Here is a 13,852-nt window from a genome sequence, read left to right on the forward strand (position 1 = left end):
GTTGTTTTTTTAATGCCAGACACTGTGCATGAAAAGTTGTGGAGATAATTTGAGCATCTGGATGATGTCATCTTCCTCCAAAGAAGATTTACTTTGGTCAGGCAGGCAGTTAGTCAGGAGAGTATCTCTTTACTCTAATCTGAGATTGATTTGATTCAGATCTGAGTTTCAGTCTCTGAGAATGCTAGTCTATTTTCAGGCTAGCTTTTATTGCCAGGGTGTAGTCCTTCAAGATTCCCAGCTGAAACACTGTGCTGTTTACCAGGACCTCTCCTTTTGGAAAGCTTTGAAACCCAATTTTTGTCTCCTTACCCCTGTAAGATTGCCGGCGGTCCTGCTCAGCATCTCTGTACGTATTCAGAATAATCAAATGCCTCATGAAGGAAAGTAGCTGCGTATGTTAGCTGCTCACCTCTCTATATTTCCTTTTTCTCTAATACCTTAGACTCTTGAGTATCTCTCTAATGCTTTCAAAAAGATGTTTCTCACTGTTAAAAAAGTTTAGGTTTTTCTAGTTGTTCTCATAAGGAGGATTGAGCTGATACAAGCTAGTCCATCGTAACTAGAAGCAGAAGTCTCCCCCTAAGGAGTTTATAACTTGTACTGCTCCATTTTATCATCCTTAGTTCCTGCCCCTGAGGAACTTTGCTTTAAAACAGTCCTGGCCGCTGTAATGAAAAATTCCAGGATAACAACAACAACAACAATAAAACTGATGCCTTGGGGCGCCTGGGTGGCTCAGTCAGTTAAGCGTCTGCCTTCGGCTCAGGTTGTGATCTCAGGGTCCTGGGATGGAGCCCCACATTGGGCTCCCTGCTCAGCAGAGAGTCTGCTTCTCCCTCTCCCTCTGACCCTCCTCCCCACTTGTGCACTCTCTCTGTCTCAAATGAATTTTTTAAAAGTAAAAAAAAAAAACAAAAAAACACTGATGCCTTGGATATTGAATTTTATTTTTCAGGCATATTGTATAATATCGACAAAATAACGGATATTCAGTGCTTACTCTGGGCCAGGAAATGTCCTAGTATGTTCCATGCATTAATTCATTTAATGGGATAGAGTGAGAGTCCACTGCTGTTCATATCCCTTAATCATAGAATTTGACCAAGGGTGGGTCATGGATTAAAGATGATATGTAATTCAACAAACACAACAATTCAACAAACACAGCCAAGGCCCAACTAAGAAAAAGTTTAGATGCTATCTACGCTATCCGATGACAGGGAATGCACAGAAGAAAAGGTAATCTACAAGCCTCAAACTATTTCCCCAGTAGTCTTTTTCCAGTAGGAATTACTAAACAAAGCTAGTTTATAGCAAAAGACTGACAATGAGCAAGCTTTCTTTCCACTCCTGTGCTCCCTGGCAGAGGCGATGTCTAAAGTAAGCAGCGGGGAAGAAGTAACAGGAAGAGAAGAGAGAACAATCAAAATCTTAGGTCAACTGTCCCTGGGTATCAAGAATCAGCTTTATTTGCATTCAACAGACACCAAATAATGGCAGATTTAGGCCACGGAACTGACTTGGGTGACCCATATAAGAATGGAATGGGTGTGATATGGTATTAATGGTCCAAGACCCAGCCAAGGAGAAGTGAAGGGGATATTTCAGCTGTTGGCCCAGAAAAGCAGAAGTATACACCAAACACCAGGCACAGAGCACAGAACATGGCAATCCCACTCCAACTTCAGCTCTCAGCCAGACACTCTCCAGGGCCAGACGCTCCTCACCCTTTTGTACCCTTGAGCCTCGGAATAAACAATGTGGGTGGGTCTCCTTTTTGCTATTGGATCGGAATTCTATCTAGCTTCCTCTGGACTCCAGAGAATTTTGTTTCCACCGGTGGAAGCAGTCTGAGGTGGGAGAAGCAGAGACTGTCGAATAAGTCCGCCTTCATTCAAGTCTTGGCTCTCACTGTCACTTGGGTGACTTTGAGCAAATTATTTAACCTCACTGAGCTGCGATATCCTCATTGTGAAATGGAGATGATGATAAAAATAATCAAGATGACATGAGATAATGCTAGTGAAGTGCTTTGCAAAAAAAAAAAAAACAAACAAAAAACAAAAGCAAAATAAAGGTTGGCTACGGCCATTACTTAACTTAATTTAGGGTCCTGGAGTGTGTAGGAAGGTCTTAGACTATTGTCATTGGATTCCACATTTGAGAGGCAGCCTCGGGAGTGTTGTGGGAGGGGAAGGAAGAGGTGAAAACAGGGGTTCCATGGTTCTATGGGTGAACAGGAGTTTAATCCCACAGGGGTGGTGCTCCTCAGGCTGGTATCCAGACCTTTTTGGAGAAACACTGCACAAATGTATGACTCTGGGAAGTCATTAGCCAGGTTTCCTGTTTTCACTTATCCCTAGCAAGAAACAGGTTCTATTTCAGACACATCCACAGGTCTCATCTTCCCTGTACTTCCCCACTCCAGAAACACTGAGGCTGGCACAGTCCTAGGTTGATCATGAATGGATGATGCCTCCCACCCGTGTGGTCAGAAGTGCTCCTCCATGGAGCTCAGGGGCTCCCACTCACCAAAATGTCTCCTCAGTAAAGTGTTAAATATCAATTATTTAGCTCTTAACATGAATTAAAGTGTCATTTTGCCCAAGTGTATTTGCATTTTATGTCTACGTTCGCTCAGGAATGAAAACCAAGAAAGAGCAGTAAGAAGGGGTGCTCTAGAAGAGCCATTTTGCAGTCGGTACCCCTCCCCCAACCCCATTTCCGGTTCTCATTAGCTGTGTGGCTTCGGGTAACTTATTTTTCCTCTATTGTCCTTGACATCCTCATTTAAGGGTCTCAGAGTTCCTTCCAGCTCTAAAAACCATATCTGTAAGACTGGTATTAGTTGGAGGACTCGAAGCCAGCCCAGAAATCACCCACAGGCCTATACAGTCGCCCCATAACCAACCTGACCCAGGAAGCTTTGAACACGCCCAGCGTGCCCTCTCGCCCGCCCCTCCCCCAGCCCCATGGGAGTCTCCCAGACCCTCCCCCTCCCCTAAGGACAGGGCCTCACCTCTGCCAGGCTCTCAGGGTGGTGGTAACCAGCCCCCTCCTCCTCTCCCCTCCCAAGCCCCATTTCCTGTCTAGCAGATTTACAACGCAGTTCAAAGAAGGAAGGATGATATAACAGCTTTCCTGCTCCCTCCCTCTCCCAACTGACTTAGTCTAGCTGGCTTGGGGCCAAGTGGTTTTGTTCTCCACAGCCTCCCATAAGTAAAAATACTCCAGGCCCCAGCCCTCCCGCCTGTGACATGGCGTCAGCTCCCAAACCCACTGGTCAGGCTTTCGCTCGTGGGCGGGAAGGAGGCAGCCCTGTGCAGCGCTGGAGTCTAATTAAGTGCTGAGGAAATAAACCATGGGCTTCAATTTTAGTTCTGAAAATAGCTATGGCCTAGGATTCCTCCCTCTCTGGCCTGAGCTGGGAGACTGGTCCCACCGCTTGTCTTCCTGTGCCTGGGCTTCAGGGTTTGCGAAGGCAACGAGGTGGTGGGGAGGAGCGGACGAGGGTCCGAGAAGCAGAAGCAGCCCACAGAGGCCCAGGGGGTCAGAAGTCAGTGGGAGAGGCACACTTCAGGGACAGGGGGATTCCAGCCCAGGGGCTTGGGCTTCTCCACACCCTCCATCCCTACTGTTCATTCTAGCCCCTGCTTCTCGAACGTGCTCTCAGTCTGCAGGGCATCCAAGAGTTCTGGGTCCTGCTGAACGCACCTCCGGAGCCCCATGTGGCTAAGAACGCAAAGCTCCGGCCAACATTGAAGCAATTCTCTAGGCAGATCATAGAATACACATCATGGTTTCGTGTATAATCAATCCTCTTGGGCAATGAGGCTGAGGAAAAACATCAACAAATGGATTTGTGGAAATAAAAGCTTTTGCCAGTCAACTGAATGTCTAACTGGGTCTGTTAGACTGGATCCTGAGCATCCTCCCGTCTGCCTCTCTGCCCGGAAGGAGAGAATCAGCCTGCTGAAGGACACAGGCTACCCGCATGAGTCCAGATGAAGAGGGGCACACCCGTGAACTAATGGCAAGTCCAGAGGGGTCATCAGCTTTGCGAGGTGGGAACTCCTTGGTCGTTCGCCCCATCCCAGCTCTTCTCACGCTACCTCGTCACTAGCTGTCGTCTCCCGGTCAGATCATGGGCACGGGCTCTAGATTCCTTCCTCCCTTCCACCATTACCCGGCACACCGTAGATGGCTGGCTCAAGGGCTTTTGTTCCTTTCCAGCCTACCGCTTTGAGCAGTCAGGACTGAGCTTGCTCCCTATTGTCATGAGCCCTGTTGCCTCAGCACCAAAGGGCCCGGGCCTGATGCCATGGTCAAGGACACGGTGAAGTTCAGTGAACAAGTTTAGCTCATCTGCCTGGCCGGCCAGAGGGGACAGCAAAACCACGGGGAGGCCCCTAACACCAGTGGTGACTGTGAAGCCAAACATCACATGCGCCTGAAACTAAGCCAGCACTCGCTGCTTCTAGGCAACAGTTGGAATAAAAACGAAGAATTCCAGAGGCAATCAAACTCAAAGGGCAGGAGTGGGGGCTCTTACCTGCCACTCTTGTGACAGCTTTTCCATCGGGCAAAAATGCAGAGCCGCCGGTGCCCTGTGCAGAAGCCCCTTGGGCTCCTTCTGGGAGCTCTCTTCGGATTTCTTTGGTCTCTTCAGATTCATTCAGTCACGCCCTCGTGTTCTGAGCAGGTGCCATAGCTGCATATGGTGCGTGCAGTGGGGGCGGCCCCTTACAATACAGTGGGACAGGGCTGCATCGAGGCGCGGCCACGGGGCTGCGGGGGGACAGGCCAGAGGACGCCTAGGGCCGCATGGGGGACGCGGAAGCCTTCCCCGCGGGGGCGGAGGGTACTCGGCCGTCCCCGGGCCCGCTGCCTGCCCACCCCTTGACCCGGCTCTTGTAAAGGGCCCCGTGCTGTGGGGGACAGACAGTCAGGGGAAGCCTCGGCTCCCTGGTCTCCTGCTTTTCGCTCTCGGGAGGCTCCTTGGGGCCCCGTCGTTCCTCCACAGCCCCTTCTCTCGCTCGAGTCGGAGGCCCCAACCCAGGCGACGCGGGCCGTGCTAGGGCTGCTGGGAAGGCGGAGGGAGCGCCCTCCTGCCCCACCCTGCGGGCAACTGTCTCAACCCCCCGCTGTGCTAGTGGGGGCGCAGTGCGGTGTGGCCAAACCACAGAGTCCCCATGTGGAAGATCCCGTTTCCTAACCACCTTGGCCCGACATCAGTGGCAATATTGCCCCACAAGGAGTGGCAAGCCATTTACTGCGGGAACCGCCGGGGCTCAAACACCAAGTTCAGACACGAAGAACTCCCCTCTGGAGGGTAAAACCGAGTTCAGAAAGAAGAAAAACAAAGCTTTCAGCCCAACTCTCCTGCGCGGACACACCCTCCGCGCCGGAGGAGCGCGGAGCGCGCAGCTGCCTCTGAGGCCTCCTTCTAGGGCCGGCCCCTCCTCAGAACCCCATGGTCCCCAGCTGTGCCAGCTTCCCGGCCTCCTTCTTAACCCCTCGGTTTCCTCTGTCACCACCAGAGAGGAGTTAGGCCTCAGAAATCCTGTGCAGTGCTCGAGAGCAGAGCACCCACCGCACGGTGCTAATGGTGTGCACGGTCTAGAGTTTCACCTAATAAACCAAATTAATAATAATTGTGGCCATTTATGGAGTACCTTGTATGACTTACCCGCTTGCGTTATTAGCTCTTCTGAGACCTCTCAGCTTTGAACACTAACTAGGAGGGAGGAATTGTTTCACTTGTCCTGTGAGAACATGGAGGCCATGCAGCCCCAGCGAGCAAAGGCAGGATTTAAATGGCTTTGCTCTCTTTCTGCCCACCCTATCACTTACTTTGAGCAAGAGTTGGTTCTCAGATGTGCAGATTAAAGAGATAACCAACACTCTAAAAAACTTTAAAACCAGAAAACACTGGATTGCAGGTTGGAAGAACCAGGGTTTCTCCCTAACCAACGGGGCTCATTGACTTTGGACAAGTACCAGCTTCCTTGAGCTCCCACAACCTTATCTTCAAAATGGTGCAAGTAAAAATATCTTCCTTTCCTCCCTCTTAGGTTTGTTGGAAAATCAAGTAGATCCAGTTGGGCAAAAGCATCAGAAACTGTAGAGAAGGATGCTGGATGTCTCCGACTCTGCCATGGCACACAACATAGTCTAAGACAAGAGAGGCCCCCGCCGACCAGGTGATCTCAGAGTGAGTTTGGGGGTCTGACATGCCAAGAGCCTTTCATTTCATTCGTTGGAAACAGGCTCTGAGGCACTAAGACTCTGTTATTTTTATGATTTTGAAAGACTAGAAGGTGTATCATAATGACAAACTGAAGTCCTCTATGACTGAACCTGGCCCATTAACAAGGTGACCCACTGGCAGAAACCATATGGAAGCCATTGTTTTCAACCCACCTACTGCTACCCTCTCTTATCACTGGCACTGTATGAGATTTTGACTCTCCCATGGAAGAATCAGTTAATTAAATCTGGATCATTGAGTTTATCACCAAAGCCCAGAAACAACCCCAATGTCCTTCAGCTGGGGAAATAGAGAAGGAATCATGGTATGTTCACACAACAGAATATTACTCAGCAACAAAAGAAATGAAAGACTGTTACATGCAACAAATTCTTTATGCAAAGTGGAAAGAGTCAGACTCAAAAGGCTTTGTACTGTATGATTCCATTTATATGACATTCTGGAAGAGGCAAAACTATAGGACTAGGAACAGATCAGTGGTTACCAGAGGTAAATTTCAGGAAGGATTTGACTAGAAGGGAGTGACACAAAGGATTTTTGGGGGGATAATGAACCTGTTCTGTATTCTGATTGTGGCGGTGTTTACATGACTCTATGCATTTGTTAAAACTCATAGAACCGTATACCAAAAGGAGTGAATTTTACAGTAAATTAAAACAGATTTTTTAAAAGTTAAAAAATAAACTACTCAGAATTTTTACAAATGGGTCACTGGGAAAGTAGAGCAATTTGGTAGGGAGTCCCATAGTGTAGTATGATGTTGTATTAGGTGCCAAGTATAATGTAGTAGTCTGGGAATTTGGCCACTAGTTCTCTGGCTTGCGTTGGCAACAGTCACCTGGGTAAGGTGTTAAAGAGGGCCCCATCCCCAGGTGAACTGATTCCCTGGTAAACCCTGGAGTCTACATTTTAAACAAGCTTCCCAGGTTGTTTGGGTTCAGGTGGCTAATGGCCCACACTTTGAGACCCACTATTCAGCCCTTTTTCATTATTTGGGAATGAAATTCTTTCGTGAGCAGGTCCTTGTATGCCTTGGAGTTTCTACTAGTAAAATGAGGACAATTAGCCTGTCTCCTGCTTTATAGTGACTTGGGCTCAAACTCATGACCCCAAGATCAAGAGTTACATGCGTTCTGACTGAGACAGCCAAATGCCCCTCCCTTTTTTTATTTCATCTTTTACTGAACAGATCTATGTTTCACCATTTCTGAAATGTAAAGCTAAAATAGGGCTTTAAGGGGGTGACTGGCTGGCTCTGTCTAAGCCCCACGTTGGGTATAGAGATTACTTAAAAATAAAATCTTTAAAAAAAATAAAATAACATAAGACTTTAAGAATGTCTACTAGTGGGGCACCTGTGTGACTCAGTAGGTTAAGAGTCTGCCTTTGGCTCAGGTTGCGATCCCAGGGTTCTAGGATCGAGGCTTGTGTTGGGCTCCCTGCTCAGCAGGGGCATCTGCTTCTCTCTCCCTCCCTCTGCCCCTTCCTCTGCTCTTGCTCTCTCTCTCAAGTAAATAAATAAAATCTAAAAAAAAAAAAAGTCAAATAGTAAAAGGGGGTGAGGTCCTATTCACACATTTAGTGAGTAGGCAACTAGGAAAATATCATAGCGATTTGGGATGGGAGAACATTCAGGTGTATATTGGGGGTGCTCCAAAGCGCTACCTCATTCCAGGGGCAATGGGCTTGGCAGCCTTCATGATCTGTTCTTCTGGGGCCTGCACCCTGAACATCTTTTTTAGTAACCTGACATCTTGGAATTTACCCAACCTCTTGGGAAGTGGTAGCTTTGACCTTAAGGGGATATTGTTAAGAGGAAATTTTGTCTCTCTGAAATGCTTTGAGTTTTCTCACAGCAAGAAACCCAAAACCGGAACCATGCCTTCTGGGATGACCCATAATTCCGAGCTCTAGAACCATTCAAATAGAAGACAGGATAAGAACCTGGGTTCAAATCTCAATTCCATTGTTTATTGTCTGTGTGATTCTGGCCAAGTAATTCCTTAGAACCTCAAATTTTTACCTTCAAATATTTCAGGTGTAAAATGGGGCCAGTGACTGTACTGACTTTGCAGGGATACTATGCAATTTGAAAGATACATGCTGAGGTATTAAAGGTGTTATGATGGCTGAACTGTCAAAAGATTTGGCAAAGGGCGCCTGGGTGGCTCAGTTGGTTGGGCGACTGCCTTCGGCTCGGGTCATGATCCTGGAGTCCCGGGATCGAGTCCCACATCGGGCTCCCTGCTCAGCAGGGAGTCTGCTTCTCCCTCTGACCCTCTTCCCTCTCGTGCTCTCTATCTCTCATTCTCTCTCTCTCAAATAAATAAATAAAATCTTTAGAAAAAAAAAGATTTGGCAAAAACAAAACCATAAAGGGGCCCCTGGGTGGCTTAGTCGGTTAAGCATCTGCCTTAGCTCAGGTCATGATCCCAGGTCCTGGGATCCAGCACCGCCTCACTGGACTCCCTGCTCAGCAGGGAGCCTGCTTCTCTCTCTCCCTCTACTCCTCCCCCATGCTCGTGCTCTCTCTCTTGTCTCTCTCTCTCTCAAATAAAATCTTAAAAAAAAAAACAAAACCATATATACCTGTATTATATACATTCATATATAAATATAAAACGAACATGGCAAATGTTAAGAATTGTTGAATCTAGGGTAATCATTCTTTCAACTTTTCTGTATGTTTGAAGATTTTCATTATAATATCAGGGGAAAAAAAAAAAAAGGTGATGCATGTAAGTCTGATGTACATGAGTCTTGCTCAATAGCCAACCTGAGCACCAGAGAGTGAATGAACAAGAAACAAGTAGCCGAAGCAGGGGGTGGTGTGTGTGTGTGTGTGTGTGTGTGTGTGTGTGTCAGCAAAGCCACAAGGACAGCCCAGAACTGTGCAACTGGTCCCCTTCCCTTGTGGCTCCCCTCAGTCAAGGCTCCCACCCTCACTCATGGCTGGGGCTCATGGGTCTTCCAGATCCAGTGGCATGAATCCAATGTGCCTGAAGAGGACATACTCCTTTCCTGTTGCTGCTGCAACAATCACCACAAACTTAGTGGCTTAAAACAGCACAAATGTATCATGATTCTAGAGGTCAGAGGTCCAGAATGGGTCTCATGGGCTAAAATCAAGCAGGGCTGTGTTCCTTCTGGAGGTTCTAGGTGAGAATCTGTTTTCTTGTCTTCTCCAGTTTCTAGAGGCTGCCCACATTCCTGGGCTTGTGGCCCTTCTTCCTTCATCTTCAAAGCCAATGGAGTCTTCCTCACATTGCCATTCCAATGGATCTGACTCTTCTGTCTCCCTCTACTCCATTTAAGGATACATAGATTACATTGGGCAGATAATCTCCTTATTTTAAAGTTCACTAATTAGAACCTGAATTCCCCCTTATAACCTTAACACATTCACAGGTTCCAGGGATTAGAACATGGACATCTTTGGGGGGTGCCATTATTCTGCCTACCACATAGAAGGCCCCTCAGTGGAAGAGCATTTTTACCTTTTACCCCCAGGAATTTTCAAATTTCAGTGTACTTCAGATGTTTGTGAAAAGGCAGACTTTCAGGCCCCATTGGATGCTGATTCAGCAGTTCTGAAATGGGCCCAAGGAATCTGAATTTCTAGCAAGGTCCCTTCATGCTTTCCTGATACACATGATCCCAAGGGCACATTTTAAAAAAATCTGTTTTCCTTTGTCATTTGAAGGTATAGTGACTATATTTTAGAGTCCTAATTACAAAATCTATGGTCTATGATTTATTGAGCAGTTCCAATGTACTAATCAATATAGCTAAGTTCATCCAGCACTTACTCTGTGCCAGATGCTAAGCACCATCGTATATCATCTCATTTAAAGCTCACAATAACATGGCCAGGTAGAGTTGTTATTGTCATCTTCATCTCGCAGATGAGAAAACAGAGGTGTAGGGGGTTAGGTGACCTAACTAAGGTTACACAGGCAAAGCCAAATGCCCATCCATCTCCCTTCTTTTCTTTTTCTAAAGCCTGAGCTCGCTCGCTCGCTCTTTCTTTTTTCTTTCTTCCTTCCTTCCCCCTTCCCTCTCGCTCCTTCCTTCTTTCCTTTCTTCCTTTCCTTTTCCTTCCTCCCTCCCTTTTCTTTCTTTCCCTTCCTTTCTTTTTTTTTCTCCTTTCTTTTTTCTTTCTCTCTTCCTTCCTTCCTCCCTACCTTCCCTCTCTCACCTTCCTTCCTTCCTTCCTTCCTTTCCTTCTCCTTCCTCCCTCCCTCCCTTTTTTTTTCTTTCTTTCTCTCTTTCTTTCTTTCATTCGTTCTTTCTTTTCTTGAAATATCCTATTGAGCAGAAGCTCCATGGTGGTGAATCTCTAAAATGAAAGACCTGAGCTCTTCACCACTAATAAGCACAGTGCCACCACATAGCAGGCCCTCAGTAAGCATATGTTGAATTATAGGGTAAATAAATAAGTAGGTGTTGGTATGAGTTAGCTAATCCTCGTAAGAATCCTAAAGGGAGGTATTATTATTATCCCCAGGAAACAGACAAGGCGCCGGATGGCGAGTGGAGAGGACCGGCTCCACCGCCATGTCTGACCCCGAAGTCCATATGCCGCTGCTCACTACACCAGGGGCTTTGCAAGCTGCAGTCCACAGGCTCCTGCAAAGGAGTGTTTTCTCATCATGCATGTTTTATTAGACAGACTTTTTACTGTAGTAAACGTTAAACCTGCTTTGAGTTCCGTCGTGAACAAGTGGCTTCTGAACGTACAAAATCGGGCCTGAGGGGCAGCCGCAGCGCTGGACGTTTCCTCTTACTCCCCCAGAGCGGAGCTAGCCCTGGGCAGTGCCGAGCCCAGGGAGGTGGCCCGAGCCTTTACACTCAGGGAGGTACAAACGCGGCAATTAGAAGCTTCAAACTACACGGGGAGGTTGTCTTTAATTCAGCTCTTGTCCGAATACCCAGCGGGGCCACCGGGCTGCCCTGGGCAGGAAGGGGTCTGTCTATAGAGGTAATGCCAACTCGGCCCATCCTGTAGACTGCAACTCCGAAGCCTTGTCCCCCGCCTCCGCCCCCGCCCCCTTCCACGCATGCGCACGCGCTCGCGCACACCCCCGACACGTTCCGGTCCTTACACCGGCAAGCCCCAGCTTGCTGCTGTTCCCTGTACCCTTGGCACTAGCCGGGGATGGGCCTGGCCTCATGTGTCTGTCCGAGAGACCTTCCAGCTGGGCCCCTGTGGCGCCTGTGTCATTCCACTTCTTGAGGACAGAGACTGGAGAGACTCACGGCAACACCAGTGGGGCTCTAGCGCTGACATCTGCGGAGGGCGGAGGGCGGCGAGCTGCTCCTTACCCACTCTCCCTGCTGGACCCCCCCGCCCGGACTCCGCTCCCCGTTCTCTCGGCCAGGCTTTCCCCTTTGTCCAGTTCTTTCCTCGCCTCCTTAGGGGCGCTGGACCCCAACTCTCGCCCCAGGCTCTCCGGGCCTAACGTGTGTGGCTTTGGAGGCCCCAGGCAGAGGGCTGGCTTGTAGCCAGAAACCATGAGCCTTGAAGCCCACTTTGGACTCTGCCTCCGTTTCCCTTCTGGAAAATGAATGTATTAACATTTGCCAACTTCCTGACTCAAAAAAGCGTCTGTGGTTCTGTACTTGCTTTGTGGTTTGTAAAATGTGTGCTCCGCATCTGGGCTCATCATGATAGTCTTGTGAAATATGGAATGTTCACGGAGTAGACTTTGTAGATGGGGAAACTGAAGGCCAGAGAGAGGGGGGGAAAATGATGCCGTCAAGGCCACACGGTGTTTAGTGGCAGAGCCAGGACCAGAAACAAGTCTTCCAACACTCTTGCCATGACATTTGAGTTCTTTGTGATAATGATGATGACTCTATGGTACACAGCATGGACCGTGCACATGGGGCTGCCCACAGATCCCAAAGGACTTCAAAGAAACCGAGAGCAGGAAAACCTTACAAGTTGGTTGTTACCTTTTATGCGTAATTACTATGCAATCTAATTACACAGATGGGGTTCATTAATATGTTAAAGTTTGCTTTATATTTATATATGATAAAAACCAACACCCCACACAAAGCAAATGAACAAACAAACAAACCAAAAGCAGAATCAGACCTATAAAAACAGAGAACAAACTGATGGTTTGCCGGAGGGGAGAGGGTGGGAAGACAGGAGAGGTGGGTGAAGGGGAGTGAGGGAGAGTGGGGGGCACGGGTTTCCAGTTAGGGAATGAGTAAGTCACAAGGATGAAAGGCACAGCATAGGGGATATAGTCAATGGAATTGTAACAGCGCTGCGGAGTGACAGACGGTAGCTACACTTGTGAGCACAGCCTAACATATAAACTTGTTGAATCACCGTGTTGTACACCTGGAACCATTGCAGTATTGTGTGCCAACTACACTTTAATTAAAAAAAAAAAATCCCACATCCCGCAGTGTGTGGGCCAATGGGCTGTGTATAAAGAGAGAGAACTTTTGACGAGGGTCTTCTGTTGATGTGCGAGCGGGCCGCAGAACTTCACTGGCTCGCTCTCAGGTGATCCTCACAACTCACAACATGGGTGGCCTTGTTCCCATTTCACAGAAGAGAAAACAGAGGCTCAGAGAAGGTAACTGACTCATCTATTGTCATTCAGCTAGAGAATAGGCAGGGCTGGGTGCAAATCAAGATCTGTCCCATTCCAATGTTGAGTTTCCCTCTCCTACTCCATGATACTGGCTCCCCACAGCAACATAAAGGGCTTAGTCATTAAGTGACTCAGTTTCCTCTTGTGTAAAAGCCTGCCTCCTGGTTTCTGTGTTAACTAAGGTAAGCCCCCCCCCCCTCCTACCCCAGGTGCCCACCTGCACAGTAGGGCCAAAGGAGGGCTCATGGAGCACCAGCCTGCAGGAGAGTGTTAGAGCCTTTCCTTTGGAGGAGCAAGTTTCCCCTACTTAGGAGAAGAAGCCAGTCAGACTTTTGAGGTCACCGAACCCCCCAGGGACAGCCTTGCTCTGAAAGCTGGAAGGCCAGCCCGGGGCACCAATGGGTCAGGGCCTGGCCCACATGTGGCCCCACTCTCCCCATGCCCAGCCCTGCTGCTCTCCCGCTGGTTGTGCAATCTTGCTGTGCATAGGTCTAGGTGTGTGGTTTGGTGCCAAAGAGACCAGACTTGTTTCCTTCGGGTGATAGCTCCCCTCTGGAATTCTGGGAGGTGAGGGAGCACAGCTGCAAGGTCAGGCTGCTGACCCCGAGGCTGGGCGGTCCAAGCTGGTGGTGTGAGGGGTGTAGCCCGTGGCCAGACTGGATGGACAGGTTGGCAGCATGATCCCCAGCATGCTGGCACAAGGATGGGTGCTCAAACATGAGTGCTGAGAACTCCTCCTCCCTCCCCAGCAGTTGCCAGGCTGCCTGAGTCTGTCTCCCTGAGCCTCTCCCACCTGCTCCCCTCCCTCTCACCAGGCCCTCAGCCCCTTAGGTAGGACTTAAAGAAGCTTGGAGGGGGGAGAGGGAAAGACAGACTTGCAATTTAATTTTTAAAATATTAAAAATACGAGGACGTGGGAAAACAGCAGTTCTCCCATATTGTTGGTGATGTGACTTGGTAC

The sequence above is a fragment of the Eumetopias jubatus genome, unplaced genomic scaffold (genome assembly GCF_037043125.1).
Source record: "Eumetopias jubatus isolate StellerSeaLion01/CBP00866 unplaced genomic scaffold, mEumJub1_p1.0 scaffold_6, whole genome shotgun sequence".
NCBI classification, from domain to species: domain Eukaryota; kingdom Metazoa; phylum Chordata; class Mammalia; order Carnivora; family Otariidae; genus Eumetopias; species Eumetopias jubatus.